This window comes from Coptis chinensis, chromosome 1 (genome assembly GCF_015680905.1).
Source record: "Coptis chinensis isolate HL-2020 chromosome 1, ASM1568090v1, whole genome shotgun sequence".
NCBI lineage: Eukaryota > Viridiplantae > Streptophyta > Magnoliopsida > Ranunculales > Ranunculaceae > Coptis > Coptis chinensis.
Window position 1 is genome coordinate 29,466,004 of NC_141456.1, and position 18,816 is coordinate 29,484,819.

Here is an 18,816-nt window from a genome sequence, read left to right on the forward strand (position 1 = left end):
TAACAATTTGCAGCAGAAAAAATGTATTTAATGAAAAACAACATATGAAAATAAGTAAATAACATCATATGAATGTTCCTCATACCTTATCGCATTACCTTTGCCCCATTTATCTCATATGAGAACAGCTCCTCCTTTGTCTTAGGAATCATGTCAATCAACTACTTTGCATCCAAAAGTTTTTGTTATCTTGTGTCTTAACACGCTTCACGCCCCCGCCACGGTCGGGCTTATCTTCTCCTTGTAGTCATCCCTCGAACGATGTCCGGCCTCATCATTTCAAATTTCATTTCGTTCTTCTTTTCGTTTAACATTTGAAATGCACTTGGCAAACTCCACTGCCGCAGCCAAATTAGGTGGTGGTGTCCTGAAACCAGTTTGGACATCTTGCAATTCCTCCGTTGAGTAATCAATAGGAACCAAGGGCCTCATTTTCTTGTCTTTATCCCTATCATCTTCATCTTCTTCATGGAATATAGAAGGTACAGCCGTTCGTTTACCTGAACCCACTAGCCGAATCCCAGTTTCTTAGTAGGAGCATTACTACTCTGCCTGTTATCTGGTAAAGGAACTAGCAAGACAGTTGAATCAGAACAAAACCATGAAAGACCAACAATACGGTTGAAATAAAAGTCCCCCTACTTATTCAAATAAATCTGTCAAGCCAGACTACGATTCTTGGAGACTGAATGAGAGGGAGGAAATAAAGAAATCAAATTGAAGATGGATCACTGTTTACAGTACGAGGCACTTACTTTTTTCGAGTCTAGATGAAAATTGACACAACTTGGAGATGCATAGACAGTCTTTACAACCTGCAGTATATAAAACAAGATCATTTGCATGCTAAAATCTTGCTGGTCAACAGGCAACTACCCCACTTAATGGATATTGCATTATTCTTGAAGGATAATTCCCTAGCCCATGTGTATAGCATAAAATAATACAAAGACAATGTAACATAGAAAGTAAAACCAATAAATAGTCCAAAATTACTACCACCAACTCTTGCCCATCAACGCGTTAAATTTATTTCGCGTAATGCACGAAGAACAACAGCGATAGCATAACCAAATGGAAATGTATAGGAAGAAGATTTTACCGATCGAACAAATTATGGATATACAAAGAGACGTTGGCTAGGAATATTCCCCGATCGACCGAGGATAGGCGTGTAAGCCGCGAGAACAGAGAGAGAAGATTGGTTCTAGGGTAGTAGTATAGAGGTTCATGCTAGGATTGATTCTCACAAGTACACGAAAAGAATTATACCCGATCGAACACGAGAGCTAGTGACCGATCTAAATCTCACGATGATGGCCGAGCCAAAGAAAGCTATAGGTCCTTCCTTGCTCCAGCCAATAGGCTATCAATCCCCTTCTTCTTTTGGTTCCGCCCTCCTACCTACCAACTTCATCTTGACTAGAGTTCATTTCCCGCGAGTACCTTCCTATCAATCTAACTTCTTATTACATAGAACCTTTCCTTCTTCTTCTTAGCTCACAGCTTCTCCTTCAATGAGAACTGAAGTGGTGAGGGCAATCTTTTAGCTTTACTTCCCCGGCTGGATTCTATCCTTTTCATACCCGAGACTCTCTTCACTACATAAATACAGGAACCGAGAGAAATAGTTCTACCTGAGCTAACACCATGACAGGGAGAAAAGACGTTTATGCTCTTATAAGTTGGCCTTCTAGGATCAATCCCGAACGCCAAGTCCCCTGCCAACCAAACAACGAATTCTCATTTCTTTGACCGATAGGAACCTCTTTATGTGATTCAAGAAGTGGATTAGCTTAACTAAACTAATCTACTTCAAACCTATCTTGATAAAGCCAATCCAAGGCTTATAGGAGGGAGTTGAAAACGACAAGCAATTACCTCTTTCTTTCCCCACGCCTTTCGATTCGGATGATGCATTCCACTTTGTTGACTTTTCAATCCCTGACCGTTCACTTGAACACGCAAGCTTTCAAGCAGAGACAAAGCAAGCAAGAAGGAATTGACTTGCCGATTGAACAAAACGAATTCTATTGGCATTACTGAAATCGCATTTTATTCGATCTTGAGTACTAGAGTCGTTCTAAAATGACTTGATTCGCTCACAACGTGGCCGTAGAATCTATATTTAGTGATGAGTTGAGGACCGTTGCCTATTGAAGACTTCCGACTTGGATTACCGGTTTCTCATTCACCTGCGAACAACTAGGGACATATAGAGGTGGGATACCAGAGAGAGATCGTACTTTTCGAAGGTTATCTTTCAGCTTTCTTGCCTGCCAGTCCAAGAGTTCACTCAAAAGCAGGTAGCCATTAAGGAAAGCGACTGTTGGCGAGGTAGTATCCTCCATCGATTCAGGAAATACCCAAGGCTATTATATACGATGCAAACTGGTTCTTTGGGTTCTATGTCTGGTCCATTAGACATGAAAGTTACTGAGGATTCGCTCATCTAGCTCGTCGGGGTTGGGTGGGAATAGACGGGTAGCTCGTTACCTCTGCTGAGGCCGCTAGGGCAGTCCCTAGGTCGTATTCCCTATTTGTGATGTGTCCAAATTTCACCAACAACAACAACAACCAAAAGCAAAGACCAATCAATGTAGCGGCACCACTAGTAGCATTAGTAGTGTCACGGTTTATGCTGCAGAGGAAAGAGGCGTAACCAAAAGCGGATTCTTTTGTCCATTGCCTTGAATCAAGAGGAGAGGAACGAGATCACCAAGATCAAGTAAATTTGCAACCTCCACTCCGCACTCCGTGACCGCCAACAAGAAAACAATAGCGGACCTTCCATTCAAAACATTTAGGTGACATAGCGTACTATATACAAAATAATTTTATGTTTTCGACAATGCTGCTCTACCGCCAGACTATATACAAAATAGTATGTATCATCTAGATTGTTACTTTCCTAATGAACTTTGATATACAAGGCTGCGACATGTATAAAGCTGCCGAGAATCTATTTACCTTTTGGAGGACTATCTAGTGCCCATGCAATGCCCTCATCCCACTCTCGAGTAGGACTGTTGAAACAACCTTGAAAAGTGAAAAACAGATAATGAGTTTTATAAATGTTACATGTACTTTGCAAGCATATAAATTAGTTTAATTCACTATAAGGTGCCATACCTTTGATATACAAGTCTTTATGAAGTAGTCACCTTTCTCTCTCCTCCTTTATCCGGGCTTGAGACCGGCAATGCAAATTCTTGATTAGTTGCATTGGCGGAGTTAAAAAAGGGTTAGTATACTCAACTCTAAACCTGCAAAAGCAACCACATGCAAATACATATGAACGACCAATGGTAAGGAGCAAACACACGTATATATAAACAAAAAGTGTTCATTCATTACTTAAAATATCCATGAACAAAAGGTCCATATATACAAGCCACAAAATAACCACAGATAAACTATCTAAGTTTCCATACACTTAACATGAGGTTTCATACCACTTGAGTTCCAAACTAAAACATAACAAAACAAAAAGGAAGATAAAGAGTTTATAATAGCAAGCATGCAATTTAATCTTCATATTGCAACCTACCTCCAGCCCAAATCAAGAAACCTCCAGTAGCTATATCTCGTAGATACGCGATATCATCTTGGGGACCATCATACACAGGAGCATCGCCAACCAAGACATTGGTAACATACACAACCTTTTCATCTCCTACAATATCTCTAAAATGACATTTTTTATTGTCAGACTTAACATAGCCATTAGCCACGTGTTCACCTTTCCTCCCCAATATCTTCACATTAGGATTAGAAGACAATCTAGAAGGAGGGTTCAAATTTGGGACTTGCTGAGTACGACGGACAGAAGTAGAATCAACTTCAGTTGTATGCATGCATGGTTGGCCATTTGTCGATCCATTATGTCTCATATTTTCAAGAATACCCTATACACATTGAACAACAACAATTAGCTACAATAAAAAAAAAGTTACAACTATGGAAATATAAGAAATAGCACAGGGCACGCCATAACTCACTGCCATCAGAGTCTCCATTCTTGTTTGGCCAGCCAAGAGGTTCCCCACTGTAGACTTCACCTCAGATAATTCATTCTCGAGCTTCGAAGTTACTTGAGCTCTCCTGCTCAAGTAAATACCTCTGCTATAGCAAACTTTTGCACTTGTTTGTTGGACATGCAAGAGCTATATCCACGAGTACGTCTCCCTTTATCCTTCCCAAAAACTCGAGCAAGCGGATCACGTGTGATGTCGTAATCAGCATCACCCCCACGTTCACTTGACTCTTCTGCCATCTCTTCTTCAACACTTGTAACTTGTTCCTAAAATTTTTGTAAGTGATATGACAAAATAAGATCTACAAAGTGTTTTGGGCCTATACGTGAATATGGACGGCAAGACGTAATAAAGGTACATAAATAAGAGAGTTTTTTACAAACTCGCATATATAACTCTCGGGCATTATTCAAAAACAGTCCCATCTCGATGTTCATGACCATATTTCCAACCATCCGTACGTCTATGTTTCTTCCCTGGATTTGCTTCGTCCTACACAAACAAGTATACAACAAGATTTAGTAAGTAGTAACATATCAAATGAAAGCAAAATATGAATTAGTTATAATAATACATACAAGTTCCTCTAATATTCTCGCTATAAGGTTTCCTCCCACAAGTATGGTCAACGAAATTCATACTTCTATTTTGAGCATTCTTAGCTAAAGATCCTTGACTTCTTGTGTGCTCTCACGGATTGCAAATGCTTCCCAATGACTTGGATCAAACCCGTTGGACATGATAAAATAGCATCTTGCTCAGATTCACAATTCTTCAAAATTTTATGTCGCAAAACCATATTTCCAAGATCGCAACTTAGGAGAAAACCATTTCTCAGATATTTTGGCGCCATTGTTGGGTTTTACATTGAGTTGGAACTCCTCCTACAAATCACATATATACATTTATAATATATATGAAACTACATATATACAAATCACATAATAATATATATATTGAAAAGAAACTACATACAATGAGCTAAAACGCTTTTGCATGGTATATGGTCTTGACTATCAATAGGTGGGGAAGCCTTAACTAAGAGGAATAACTAACTACAGATGGTCCATGGCCTGCTCCATTGGGTTAAAATATGGTTATAAATGAAAAAAAGGGCAGATAAATAGTTACCATTAATTTTCCCCAAACTTCATCTTTGAATGTATCATCTACTGTATCCCAACTTGCATAAGAAATTGGAACAATAGCTCGTATCCAATGCCCGACTCTACTGCTCCATTTGCCACCATAAACTCCTGTTACCCTACCATCGGCTTGCACTATGACTGGCAACTTAGTTTTCTTAGATTGGGAAGTATTGTCTCCCGTTGAATGAGATGGTTGGGACACACTAGGTTGCTGAGAACCAGAAGGAGACGATTGAGACATAGTGCGGTGCTGAGAACCGGAAGGAGAAGATTGGGACAAAGTGCGGTGTTGTGAACCGGAAGGAGAAGATTGGGACACACCACGGTGTTGTGAACTTGAAGCCATTATTTAACAAATAACCTAATAATTGAAGAAAGTGAAGTCGGGTTCATCAAAACAAATATAACACAAACTTGGCACATATAATTAAGAAAAATCATAAATGAAATACCTAATTAATAGACTTGATAAGATATATTGGCACAACACATATATATACTCAACCAAAAAAAAAAGAAAAATAAAGGTCATGAAGTATGCATTACCCAAAAATAAATAAATAAAGTGCATATTTCAACTATTATCATTTGCGAACTTTCTGCATCAGGGGTATCAAGTTAGGTTGGTCTTCAAAAATAGAGTGGACTTCCGTTGGCGCTTCTAGTTCATCTACATTACTACTCAATCGAGGAGGAGGATGTATGACCACCCACCAATCAGGATTTTTCAAATCTTTCGAATAGAACACTTGACTAGCCTCGGAGGCAAGAATGATCGCTCGTCGAGTTGATGATGGACACTCTTGAGCCTATTAAAGTTGACCATCACCAAATTAGAATCGGACAGAGTTTACAACCATTAGTTTTGTCCTCAACCCTCACCCAATCACAATAAAAGACCACTTCATGGAATGTTGTGTAGTCCAACTCAAAATTTGCTTGATAACCCCATACCACATGGTTTCGAAGTCAACCGGATTTTTATCTTTCCTACTTGCCGTAAAATGAGGTAATAGCCTTCATGCAAACACCACTATCTTGAGTGACAACAATATCATCATGAGACTTAGTAGCGAAGACAAATCCATTAATGCGATATTTCTTATATGATTTAGCCTTGTGCATTGGCCCTTTAACTAAGCGCCACAAATTAAGCCTTTCGTGCTTTTAGCCTTCAACAACTATACAACAAAGAAAAAGATAATTAACAAAAAATCAACAAAACTAAAAGGCTCACCCTAGCTTAGCTACTATAAATGCGAAGTAAGAGAATACCTTATCGTTATAACCGGACAATGAATTACAATGCGAATCTCCACTTCGACTTTGCTATTCCTTTTCCCCTACCACGAGTAGTGGGGTTGCAAGTTCCGATACTCACTGCAATTCATTCATGGAAGTCCATACATGATTCTTCATAAATTACCAAAAATATTAAATTCCAAAGCCGTAATGAACAACCCACCTGTAAAATTCATCGAAGTCTTTCAACTTGTAATCGAAAAATAAGCCATCTTCAGTATTTGTATCCACTTGTCGCCGTTTCTAACATCACAACTTTGAAGTCAAGCAAAGGCCCTTCATCAATGAAATCGCCATTTTCATCAAGGTAGCGTTCTGAAGTCAATTTTTATTTCCTCCACGCGGCATGTACTCCATAGCATATCGGACAGATTCAGAAACTATATAGGACTCCACAATTAACCCTTCAACATATCGTTTATTGCTGGGTATGTTTTTACACTCTTTCATCGCTCTATTAGTATTAAGAAATTCAGAAAGTATACGTGTTAGTGCTGTTAAAGATTATTTTTATAAAAGAAATTGAACTAATATATAAGACACATAGTTGACTTACTGCTCGAAAGGATACATCCACCTAGGCCACACAACTCCACAAACCAACGCTTCATCGGCTAGATGAACCATCAAATGGATACTAATATCGAAAAAAGATGGTGGAAGATGCTTCTCCAAGACACACAACGCTTCTACAATCATGAATTTGGCACCTTCCATATCCTTACGACTTAAAACCTTTGAGCACAAGAGTCTGAAGAATAAGCTTATCTGGTGTAAGGCTCTTCGCAAGTCACGGTTTTTCGGAAAAGCATGTTGAAGCAACACAGGCAGCACATATTGCATTATAACATGATGGTCATGAGACTTCATCGTGAGCAAAGAAGGTGGGTTGGAACCGACAATGTTGCTCAGGTTAGACGAAAAACCCGAAGGAAGCTTCAAGTCTTTCAAAATTTGGAAGAAATGTTTTTTCTCATCAGCATCTAAGACGTAGGAGGCTTTTGGTTTTTTCTGTCTACCGGTATTTAAGTCCTCTTGCATCCACAAACTACTACGGATGCCCTTCATCTTCAAATCCTCTCTAGCAAAGAATCAGATCCCTTTGATTTTTTCACATCTAGGATCAAGTTCAATATATGTTCAGAAACATTTTTCTCATCATGCATCACATCAACACAATGTCGAACTTCATGACTTGGCCAATATTCCAGTTCAAAGAAAATGGACCTCCTATAAAAAGCCCCTGTAACTTCAACACCAGCGTTGTTGTCGTCGTCATCATCATCATCATCATCATCATTTATACTCCCATCAACTCTTGACCGTTTGGAACCTTTTTGGATCTTACCAGGTACATATTTAACACAAGTCAGCATTTTGTCAATATCAGTTCCTTTAAGACGTGTTGGAGGAAGGTTATGTTCTTGCTCCCCATTGAAGTGCTTACCATATCTGGAGATAGAGAGTGTTAGAATTGCTTACTATACATAACTTGAATTCAAAAAAGTTAGCCAATATTTAAAGTGTTTATTATACCTAAATGGGTGATCCGGATCAAGAAACAAGCGGTAGTTTGTGTACACAATCTTCTTACTACAAGGTAGACGCTCTGAGGGGGTGTTGTCACCACAAGCAGGACATGCTTTATAACCATGTGTCACACAACCATATAAGTTTCCAAAAGCCGGAAAATCGTGTATCCCCCACATCAACATAGCTCTCAAAGTAAAGTGTTCCCTCTTGTGCATGTCATACGCAGGGATTCCTTCCATCCATAGTTGTTTCAACTCATCAAATAGTGGTTCAAGGAAAACATCAATGTTTGTAGTCGGCGCCTTTGGTCCAGGTATCAACAAAGACATCATTTGAAAGTCGGATTTCATACATAATGAAGGTGGGAGATTGTATGGCACTAGTATGACAGGCCAACAACTGTAGCCAGTTGATTGAATACCACGAGGATTGAAGCCATCGAATCGCAAAGCCAAACATTACGGCCCTCATTAGCTTAATTCGGCCATCTCTCTTTACATTTTTCCCATTGGACTGAATCAACGGGGATGTCGCATATAATCCCATGAAGGTGTTGCTTTCGAGCATGCCATGTCATTTCCGTGCTAATGATGGTATCGTATATAATCGTTGGAGTCGAGGACCTAAAGGAAAATGTCTCAATACTTTTTTAGGCACTTTTGACTCCTTCCCTGTTTTACCCTCCACTTTATATCTGGGCGAGTCGCAATGAGGACATATCGTCAAATCTTTTTTGGTCCCATAATACAAGATGCAATTATTCTTCGCATGCATCGATGCTTAAACTTTCATACCTAGGTCGGTCAACATTTTCTTCATTACTGGCCACTTTTCAGGCAAAGTGTTTTCTTTTGGTAACCAAGTTCTTAGCATAGACAAGAGTGCACTCACACTATTTCCAGACCAACCATACTGTTTCTTTAAGTCATGAAGCTCTACAACTGCAGATAGAGTTGTCACAGGCCCCTCACATGAAGGGTATAATTTTTCTTCAGCTTTTAGTTTGTACTCCGCATACTTTTTACCCAAATCTGGTTCGGGAACGAAAGGTCGTTCAAAATCAGAAGTTTGACCGCCATCCCCTCCATGCACATCACCCCTTCCACCTTCATGTACGCCATAAGAAGCATCAACAAAATTCCCTAGCCCAAGCTCTCTATCTTCAATGTTTTCATCTCCAACTATGTCTACCACAGGATACTTTGATCGTTTTTCACCATGTAAGGACCATACCGCATACGTTAGATCAAAACTATTTTGAACTATATTCCTTCGGACTTCATCAAATACCAATCTTTTCCCATTCCGACATGTTGTACATGGGCAAGGACATGTTGTAAACCCTTCATACTTTTCTTTTGCTAAATCAATAAAATCGTCTACCCCTTTGTGCGTACCGCGATGCTCACTTTCGGTTTGGTTCATAAATCCAGTCCTTTTGAATGGGTCGTGACATTTTACCCCTATATAGATAAAGATTTAAGAATGGAAACAAGAAAAACAACTCTAGAGTTAGTTAATTTGAAGCCATCATAAAGTTTAAGCTAATTGTCAGTACCATGAATAGGTAAAGGAAAAAAAAGCATACCCCCATTTCTTGCTATAACATAGCCAACTATAAAATATGATTAAAGAGAAACTACACGAAAAAATAGCATATTAATCAACATGCGAATTCTTCAAAATAGTTCAAATAGCATATTAATTTCCTATTAAGGAGGTTAGCCTCAATATAGTTCTATTTCACAGTCAAGCAAAGAAGCTAAAAAGCACACATTTGATCAAGTATGGCCATTCAATATAGTCTGTGAGCGTAGCGAACTCTTGAGGTCGCTTTAGAAGTCACCTAAAAAACCACTTCGTTGGTGTCTGTCTGTACCCCCCAAACAAACCAAAAAAATAATAATAATAATCTTTCCCCCTTACAGAATTCTCCCTCCACATTTTCTCTCCTCTCTCACCTCATCTCACTTCTCTCTAATTTCTCATCTCCTGCCCACAAAAAATATTTGGTTCCAATATCTCTATTCCCGCCGGTGTCACAGAGTCAACAGGTTTGTGTGTTTCTTTGGGCTTTTCGATTTGTTGTGGCCTATTGTTTGTGGCTTTAGCTTCTTTACCGGAATCTGTTCGGTTTTTTTCTTGGACTTTATCTTTTGCTTTGTTGCATATCGAGTTCATTTTGATCATCTACTTTTCCTAACGTAGACTCTTTTTTCCCTTGATTGATTTTGCCTAAACTTCTTGTACTTCAATTGTATATTTCATAAGTTATTTTTTCTGTTTTAGGAGAACTCTACAAAGAGTGGTTTACTCTATGTCGTTGCTGTATTGGCCTTGTTTGATGAATACACCAATGATTTCCTCTACCTCCGAGAGGGGTCGTGCTTTCCTAGGTATGTTATATATCTTGCGAGTGGTTCATGTTTATTCTTTTTTGAGTTCGCTGACTGAATTTGCTGATTGAATTTCATTGCATCCTATGTTTTACTATATGATAGTTTCTATTATGTGTCTAGCCAGGCCTAGGTATCGTGAGGTAGCTGATTACAGTGTAGGTCGGACTGTAAAGCGGGCGACTGAGAAGCCTGAGGTTGTTTGCACCAAGCAACCTCCTGTAAGGATGCTGTCCATGCAAATGCATGCACCTCCATTCTTAGGTTCTCTTGGACTAGTTTAGTTTGAACTTCTGTAAACAGGCTTTTGGTAGCCAACCATACTATCATTCAGTTCCTCACTCTTTAAACACCTAAGATCACCTTGTTTGAAACACAATTCTGTTTGGATGGAGGGATGGTATGAATGTGGCTGGGCGGCGCTAACTCTTTTATTTCATATTACATTTTTTTTTTTGTTCCTTAAGTGATGTCCTCAAGAAATGCATATCTTGAAATAGGTGTGGGCAGTCACATTTTGTATACTTACTCGCTTTTACATTTTGGTATCAAATATGGGATAATTTTTTCAAGGGCTGGGGGGAGAGAGCTTCTTGCTGCTGGAGCCATTGGCGTCAAAGATTTGGAAGTATGGCAATATTCGAAGAGCAACATAGTTAACATTGGAATTCCTGCATATACATTTTACGGTTGCTTTTTCACTCAATCGAGTGTGAGTCAACCGTTTCTCATGCGTAAGTATAGTATTTTGCTGACTATACATATCATTTTTGCATCAATGCAGTATACTAGTATATCCTCCAAGAACCATAAAAGAAACCAATACATAAGATGTTCCGAAGGGAAATGCACTAACAACAATTAGAAATAGGAAAAAATAAATGAATAAATAAAAATAATAATAATAAATGATAGGCACTATGATTGAAGATATATGTACCTGAAGTCAAGCACTGGGAGCACAATCAATGTCAAAACCTAAAGCTCCAAGCTAAGTGTAAGAAGTTTGTACTTTTCCTGCATTTGAAACTCAACTTCAATTAACTAAGAAATGTTGACTAAAGAAAAAAGTATGCAAAAAAAGGGATAAAACGCATGAACAATATCTACCTTGTCGACTCTCAAGCCACCACTTTAAAAACACCAAATCTGTACGGCATCTTATGTGTAGGGAAACTAGAAAAAAAAATAGAATAACAAACAAAAGTTAAAATAAACAAGCACACACCTTAGAGTATTCCATTTTGTGTATGTCAAAAGTCAAAACCAACAAGCATATAAAAGATTCTGACTTAATATCTTAGAGGAGAGTGCTTTAGATGCTTAACTATGGGTATAACAAAGCTTGTACTTTTATTCAGCTTGTAATTAAACTCCTCCATCTAATTGACTGATACCACGTTTAAAAGGTAAAAACGTAACATACTACAAACTCAGAAGAAAACCCATTCTTACCATTATAATAACCAACTTAAACAAACTATTATAAACAAACTCATTCACCAAGAAAATTAAAAACCCTAGAAAACGAAATCAAGAATTGCAAACCCAAAAACCAAAATCGCGAAAAAACAAAAACTAATCTTTATAGAAACTGACCTTAAAAGATCGGAAAGATGGTAGCTTGGCATAAGATGAAGAATTTGAGATGATATAACTACCTCCTTTAGTTCACTTTCATCAAGATGAACGAAAAATGAGTGGATAATTCGAATATATTGAGAAATGGAGAAGAGTTTTCAGCGGGAAAGGGTTTCTGTCTTGAGAAGAAAAAGAGAAATTGCAAAGATCGGAATCTGATGCCTCACCCTTTCGCACATGCAAAACACGAGACTTTGGATTTTTATTAAACTCACGCCTCTTTGCCGTCACTATGTTTTAAACAAATTTCATAAATAAAGAAAAACTAATTTTTGATTTATTGTGACGCCAAGCAACAAATATTGACGGCAATTTGATGTCACAAATTTTCTGACGCCTATTTGGCGTCACAAATTGGGAAAAGTCCCTGTCACAAAAAAGTTGTTATGGTGTAGTGCCGGAGACTGAACTACCTGAGCTTGAGACGAAAGTCCATTGCAAACACCTATCAAATAGAACCACAAGCAAACCTTCATTGACTCTGAACGAGATTCTGATAAATCCCTCACCCGTGTGCTTCTTGGTGAAGAAATACAAATATGGAGATCTTTCTATAGAAGAAATGAAATAAGGACGTCGTAACCGAAATCAGAATCGTGCCTTAGCCCGGTTGAACTGAACTCGAGCTAGTCTAAACTCTTGAAGATAGGTCTTGCTTATAGAATTCCAGTTTCAAAGCGAGCTAGTCACTTATAGGTCCTTCCTTGCTCCAGTTTCAATAGGCTATCAATCCCCGCTTCTTCTTTTGGCTCCGCCCTCGGACCTACCAACTTCATCTTGACTAGAGTTCATTTCCCGCGAGTACCTTCCTATCAATCTAACTTCTTATTACATAGAACCTTTCCTTCTTCTTCTTAGCTCACAGCTTCTCCTTCTATGAGAACTGAAGTGGTGAGGGCAATCTTCCATATTTACTTCCCCGGCTGGATTCTATCCTTTTCACACCCGAGACTCCCTTCACTACATAAATACAGGAACCGAGAGAAATAGTTCTACCTGAGCTAACACCATGACAGGGAGAAAAAGATGTTTATCGCTTTTATAAGTTGGCCTTCTAGGATCAATCCCGAACAGCCAAGTCCCCTGCCAACCAAACAACGAATTCTCATTTCTTTGACCGATAGGAACCTCTTTATGTGATTCAAGAAGTGGATTAGCTTAACTAAACTAATCTACTTCAAACCTATCTTGATAAAGCCAATCCAAGGCTTATAGGAGGGAGTTGAAAAACGACAAGCAATTACCTCTTTCTTTCCCCACGCCTTACGCCTTTCGATTCGGATGATGCATTCCACTTTGTTGACTTTTCAATCCTCGACCATTCACTTGAACACGCAAGCTTTCAAAGCAGAGACAAAAAGCAAGCAAGAAGGAATTGACTTGCCGATTGAACAAAAACGAATTCTATTGGCATTACTGAAATCGCATTTTATTCGATCTTGAGTACTAGAGTCGCTTCTAAAATGACTTGATTAAACTCACAACGCGGGCCGTAGAATCTATATTTAGTGATGAGCTGAGGACCGTTGCTGTTGAGGACTTCCGACTTGGATTACGGTTTCTCATTCACTGCGAACAACTAGGGACATATAGAGGTGGGATACCGTGAGAGATCGTACTTTTTCGGTTATCTTTCAGCTTTCTTGCCTGCCAGTCCAAGAGTTCACTCAAAAGCGGGTAGCCATTAAGGAAAGCGACTGTTGGCGAGGTAGTATCCTCCATCGATTCAGGAAATACCCAAGGCTATTATATACGATGCAAACTGGTTCTTTGGGTTCTATGTCTGGTCCATTAGACATGAAAGTTACTGAGGATTCGCTCATCTAGCTCGTCGGGGTTGGGTGGGAATAGACGGGTAGCTCGTTACCTCTGCTGAGGCCGCTAGGGCAGTCCCTAGGTCGTATTCCCTATTTGTGACAGGTCCGGCCCCCACCAACAACAACAACCAGTAAAGCAGCACCAATCAATGTAGCAGCACCACTAGTAGCATCAGTAGTGTCAGTTTATGCCGCAGAGGAAGAGGCAGAACCAAAAGTAGGACTTAGAGTCCATTGCCTTGAATAGAGAGGAGAGGAACAAGATCACAGTCAAGTAAATTGTAAATTAAATACAATCAAGGTGCGTACACACCCTCCACACAGTTGCAACAAACCAAAAGAAACGTGAGTCGCAGTATCAAAGAAGCACTGCAAGATTCATAATCTAAATCAGTTCTTTCAACATTGGTTCACTAATTGAGACAAACTAAAATCTTAATGTCTAATGAAAAGGAAGCAAGCGTAGAACCAACCTTGCAACAACTTTAGCTAAGATCAGCAGGTCATCTACTAGATGAAATTCCATGTCCCTTTAACCCACCCCCACATTACAAGAGGTAAAAACGTAACATACTACAAACTCAGAAGAAAACCCATTATTACCATTATAATAACCAACTTAAACAAACTATTATAAACAAACTCATTCACCAAGAAAATTAAAAACCCTAGAAAACGAAATCAAGAATTGCAAACCCAAAAACTAAAATCGCGAAAAAACAAAAACTAATCTTTATAGAAACTGACCTTAAAAGATCGGAAAGATGGTAGCTTGGCTTAAGATGAAGAATTTGAGATGATAAAACTACCTCCTTTAGTTCACTTTCATCAAGATGAACGAAAAATGAGTGGATAATTCGAATAGATTGAGAAAAGTGGAGAAGAGTTTTCAGCGGGAAAGGGTTTCTGTCTTGAGAAGAAAAAGAGAAATTGCAAAGATCGGAATCTGACGCCTCACCCTTTCGCACATGCAAAACACGAGACTTTGGATTTTTATTAAACTCACGCCTCTTTGCCGTCACTATGTTTTAAGCAAATTTCATAAATAAAGAAAAACTAATTTTTGATTTATTGTGACGCCAAGCAACAAATACTGACGGCAATTTGATGTCACAAATTTTCTGACGCCTATTTGGCGTCACAAATTGGGAAAAGTCCCTGTCACAAAAAAGCTGTTATGGTGTAGTGATAACAGTATTCATCATTATCACTTTCCAAAATAACTCACAATATAATTACCACTTATATTCCACTTATTACATACACATATAACAACTTATTTAAATATGAGTTTGATACACTTTACCTTTAAGTCAGCACGTCTTCTTAGGGTAGGATAACATCTCTGCATAAAAAGTTAATAAGTTTTACCCTCTTGCAAAACAAAGTTAGATTTCCCAAACGTAATCATTTATAACATACATCTATTTCACTCTCACTGCAACCATCATGGGTATATATAATCTGGCATAATATACCACCAATATTAACATTCATGTGATACCAGCATATCCATTATATCATAATATATCACCAATATTAACTAACATTCATATCACACCACCATATCCATCATATCATAATATATCACCAATATTAACTAACATTCATATCACACCACCATATCCATCATATCACACTTACCATATTCACATTCCTTTGTAAGAAATTATATACATCATATCATAATATATCACCAATCATGTCCAACAACTCGCTCATACTTACAGTCAATATTTTTCTTAAAAACCACTCGTCTACTTATGAGAACGAGAAAATATATCACAACTAGGGAGTACATTCATCCCTCGTGAGTATTAACTCACACAAACCACGTATACATTTCCTTATAAGAAATCATGTACATCATAATACATAAATATTCATATGCAATAACTCAGTCACACGTAAAATAAATATTTTTACTTTGCTTATTAATTATCTCGTTGACTCATTTATTAAAAGATACAGCCCAACTTTTTGTTCCTACTCCACGATTTGCACTACCCATATTTGCCAAATCACACATATCCGTGTGCCCCACTGACACCGAGTACCACTACAAGACATATGCCCCAAGCGGGATATCACCTCCAGGAAAAATATTTTCATCTTGTAATAAACTCGTAACTTGTGACTCACAGCCATCTCTGGGCTTTCCATACACATACACAAAGCCTCTTTTGGGCATAACAAAATATCAGGTCATTCATGGCACATTCAATGAATACCTTGGGTCATTCCCGCCACATTCAAGGAATACCCATCATACACTAACAGATCATTCAATGAATACCTTAGGTCATTTCCGCCACATTTAAGGAATACCCATCATAACACTAATATATCATTCATGGCACATTCAATGAATACCTTAGGTCATTCCCACCACATTCAAGGAATTCAGACCTACATTCCCGTACACTCAAGAAATACAGCCCACCCGCAAGGCGAATTCCTTAGTTCCTCTCTAAGGCGGCTTTTCACATGACACCATTAGTCATAAATATTTCATTTCATTTCTTTTCATCAAAGAGGCGCGGAGATATCTAAAGATGTGGGCGACACATTAAATTTTCACCAGACACTTTTACACCAGATTTTAACACTAAAGAGTTGTCATTTATTATAATATTTTCATTACAAAACAAACATCGTCTCAAACAATAGAATCATTACTAAAGATTCCAAACACAATAACTAATCAACTCACCTTATTATCAAATATATAAATCATAGATATCAAAAGGTTTAATCAGGAATAACGTATTAGTGAAATGTCTCGTGAATACATTTTAAACAACCACAATCATGTACACAATTAAGTACTAACATTGTACACATATAGTTATCACAATGACTCATATAATATATAATATAGTGGCTGCACTTTTACTCAAAGCTACCTACGTATCCAAATCTTTCAAGATTGGAATCAAGCCTTTGTAGTTCTTATCAGCCACATAGTCAAAGTTAAATTCCATTAGTGCCAATATATATAATTGCATAATACCACGCCAAATATTTAGCTACCAATATACGCTCTATACATACAATATTCATCAAACAATTATGCATGCAACTCTTATTCCAATACATGTAATAGAACTCTTTAGACAAATAAAATAATTACTCCTCCAATCAATACACATTTATTTGAAATATTAATACGATACAAATTGCATGATCATTACATTTTTTCTTGTAGAACTAAAACCTACACTAATAACTTACGTATATTGTTATATGCATGAGAAATTGGTTAGGACAGCTTGACCTTTATCCATTCTAAAAATTCTAGAGAATTCATATAATCAAAGTTTTGAATCAATTATACCATTCTGAAAATTAGACATAAAATCCATTTCAATACAAAAATTCCTAAACACTAATTCGTTTAGTATGTACCCTAAACTATGTGATGGAACAGACCCAACAACTTAAATTCTGCTAATCAATTTTCTGACACACTTTATTGTAAAATTCACATCAAATAGAATATAAATTGGAATCAGTTAAGGCCAATTGGAAATGAAAGATGACTCAGAGAACTAAAATTGTTTAGTTCTGTTAAAAAACTAGTTATATCATCTAATTAGTCAAATTCAAGTCACAAGTTAGTACTTGTGCAGAATTCTCCAAACATATCCTCGTTCCAAATGACAATTAAAATTTCAAAACAAATAGCAAACGTTCATAATTAAATATGGAACTTTTATAAAATGATAATGAAGCATTTATGAAGCAAACAAGATAAAAATAAAAATAAACAATTTATATATATATATATATATATATATATATATATATAAATATGTCTACTCACCTCTGTTGTGTTTACGAGCGCCGTGAAGGAATAAAAACTTGAGAACGAATAATGCCCCGTAACAATTCTCAGAAAGCAATCCCCATAATCTTTTCCTTTTTCTCTGTTAAAAATCTCCTGTGTAAACTCTTTTTTTTTTTTTTTTTTTTTTTTTTTTCAAAACCCCCGAAAACAGGGATAAAGGTTTATCTCTTTACCTTTCCTATCTCTACTAATCTTTATCCTTTTTATTTTTATCTATTATTATTATTATTATTATTATTATTATTATTATTATTATTATTATTTATTGTACTAGGAAAATAGAAAAAACGGGGTGTTATAAGATCTGATTGAAAATGGGTATTTGAAAAAGTTTGTGGCGCATGAATAGGCGAACGCAGTACAGCCTGAGGAGATCAGCACGTCAATTCAAGATCCCTGATCTCTACACTTCTACGGTCTAAAGATACGAATAACTCGTTTCGGTGTAGATTTCAAATCCTTACTCACGTATTCGTGCATATAGTTTAAGTAAGGGTTTCAAACCAATCTTACTTCTATGACAGCATACACATTTCTAATGCTCTAAGTTAGGAAACATAGTGAGTAAGTTTTTATTTTACTTTATGACAAACATGGTTGGTTATACTAAACTACTGGGGTTCCTTCTAGATTTTTAAGTTTACTTAACATGCAAACTACAATAAAATGAAAATCGATTTATAAAAGTGTGGAGGGAGTAAATCCACTCATGTTTTGAAACACCCTTCTTGCTTGACTCTAGTTATTGCATATTAATCTTCCTTAAAATTCCTAGACAAATTTTAAATAAGATTATATTTTGATCCCTAACAACATAACTCATCTCTAAGATTATGTTGCTAGCATGAGAAACTAAAACAATGACTTATCTCTAAGTCATCACCTTAGTTCCTAACTAAACTCCACACCAACTACCATTTTGGGTTAAGATGTAGAGTCTAGCTTATGGTTCTAAACAACTACTATAATTAAATTAAAATGGTTATTCCTCACATGAGCATCATTAACCCTCCACAAAGGGAGAGTCTAGCTCATGATCATGGGTTAAAATGAAAGTTACAAGATAGATAAGTAAAAAGAGATAGAAAGAAG

At 37.3% G+C, this 18,816-nt stretch overlaps 3 long non-coding RNA genes across 4 annotated transcripts; all 3 read right to left on the minus strand.

The window, feature by feature from the left end:
* Nucleotides 1-291: 291 nt before the first annotated feature.
* LOC147523356 (uncharacterized) lies at nt 292-14,423 on the minus strand. Its single transcript, XR_015196304.1, has 3 exons — nt 14,348-14,423; nt 756-815; nt 292-571 (listed from the first exon to the last, which is right to left on the minus strand). It is a non-coding gene; the product is annotated as an uncharacterized LOC147523356 (long non-coding RNA).
* Nucleotides 3,333-4,088, minus strand: LOC147523357 (uncharacterized). Its single transcript, XR_015196301.1, has 2 exons — nt 4,002-4,088; nt 3,333-3,908 (listed from the first exon to the last, which is right to left on the minus strand). It is a non-coding gene; the product is annotated as an uncharacterized LOC147523357 (long non-coding RNA).
* On the minus strand, nt 4,490-12,114 carry LOC147523358 (uncharacterized). Of its 2 annotated transcripts, none has more exons than XR_015196303.1 (5): nt 12,016-12,114; nt 11,527-11,592; nt 11,357-11,433; nt 5,169-5,546; nt 4,490-4,529 (listed from the first exon to the last, which is right to left on the minus strand). It is a non-coding gene; the product is annotated as an uncharacterized LOC147523358 (long non-coding RNA). The 2 variants fall into 2 exon arrangements; XR_015196302.1 differs by lacking the exon at nt 4,490-4,529 and adding an exon at nt 4,899-4,921 and having other exon boundaries at nt 12,016-12,113.
* Nucleotides 14,424-18,816: the final 4,393 nt, after the last annotated feature.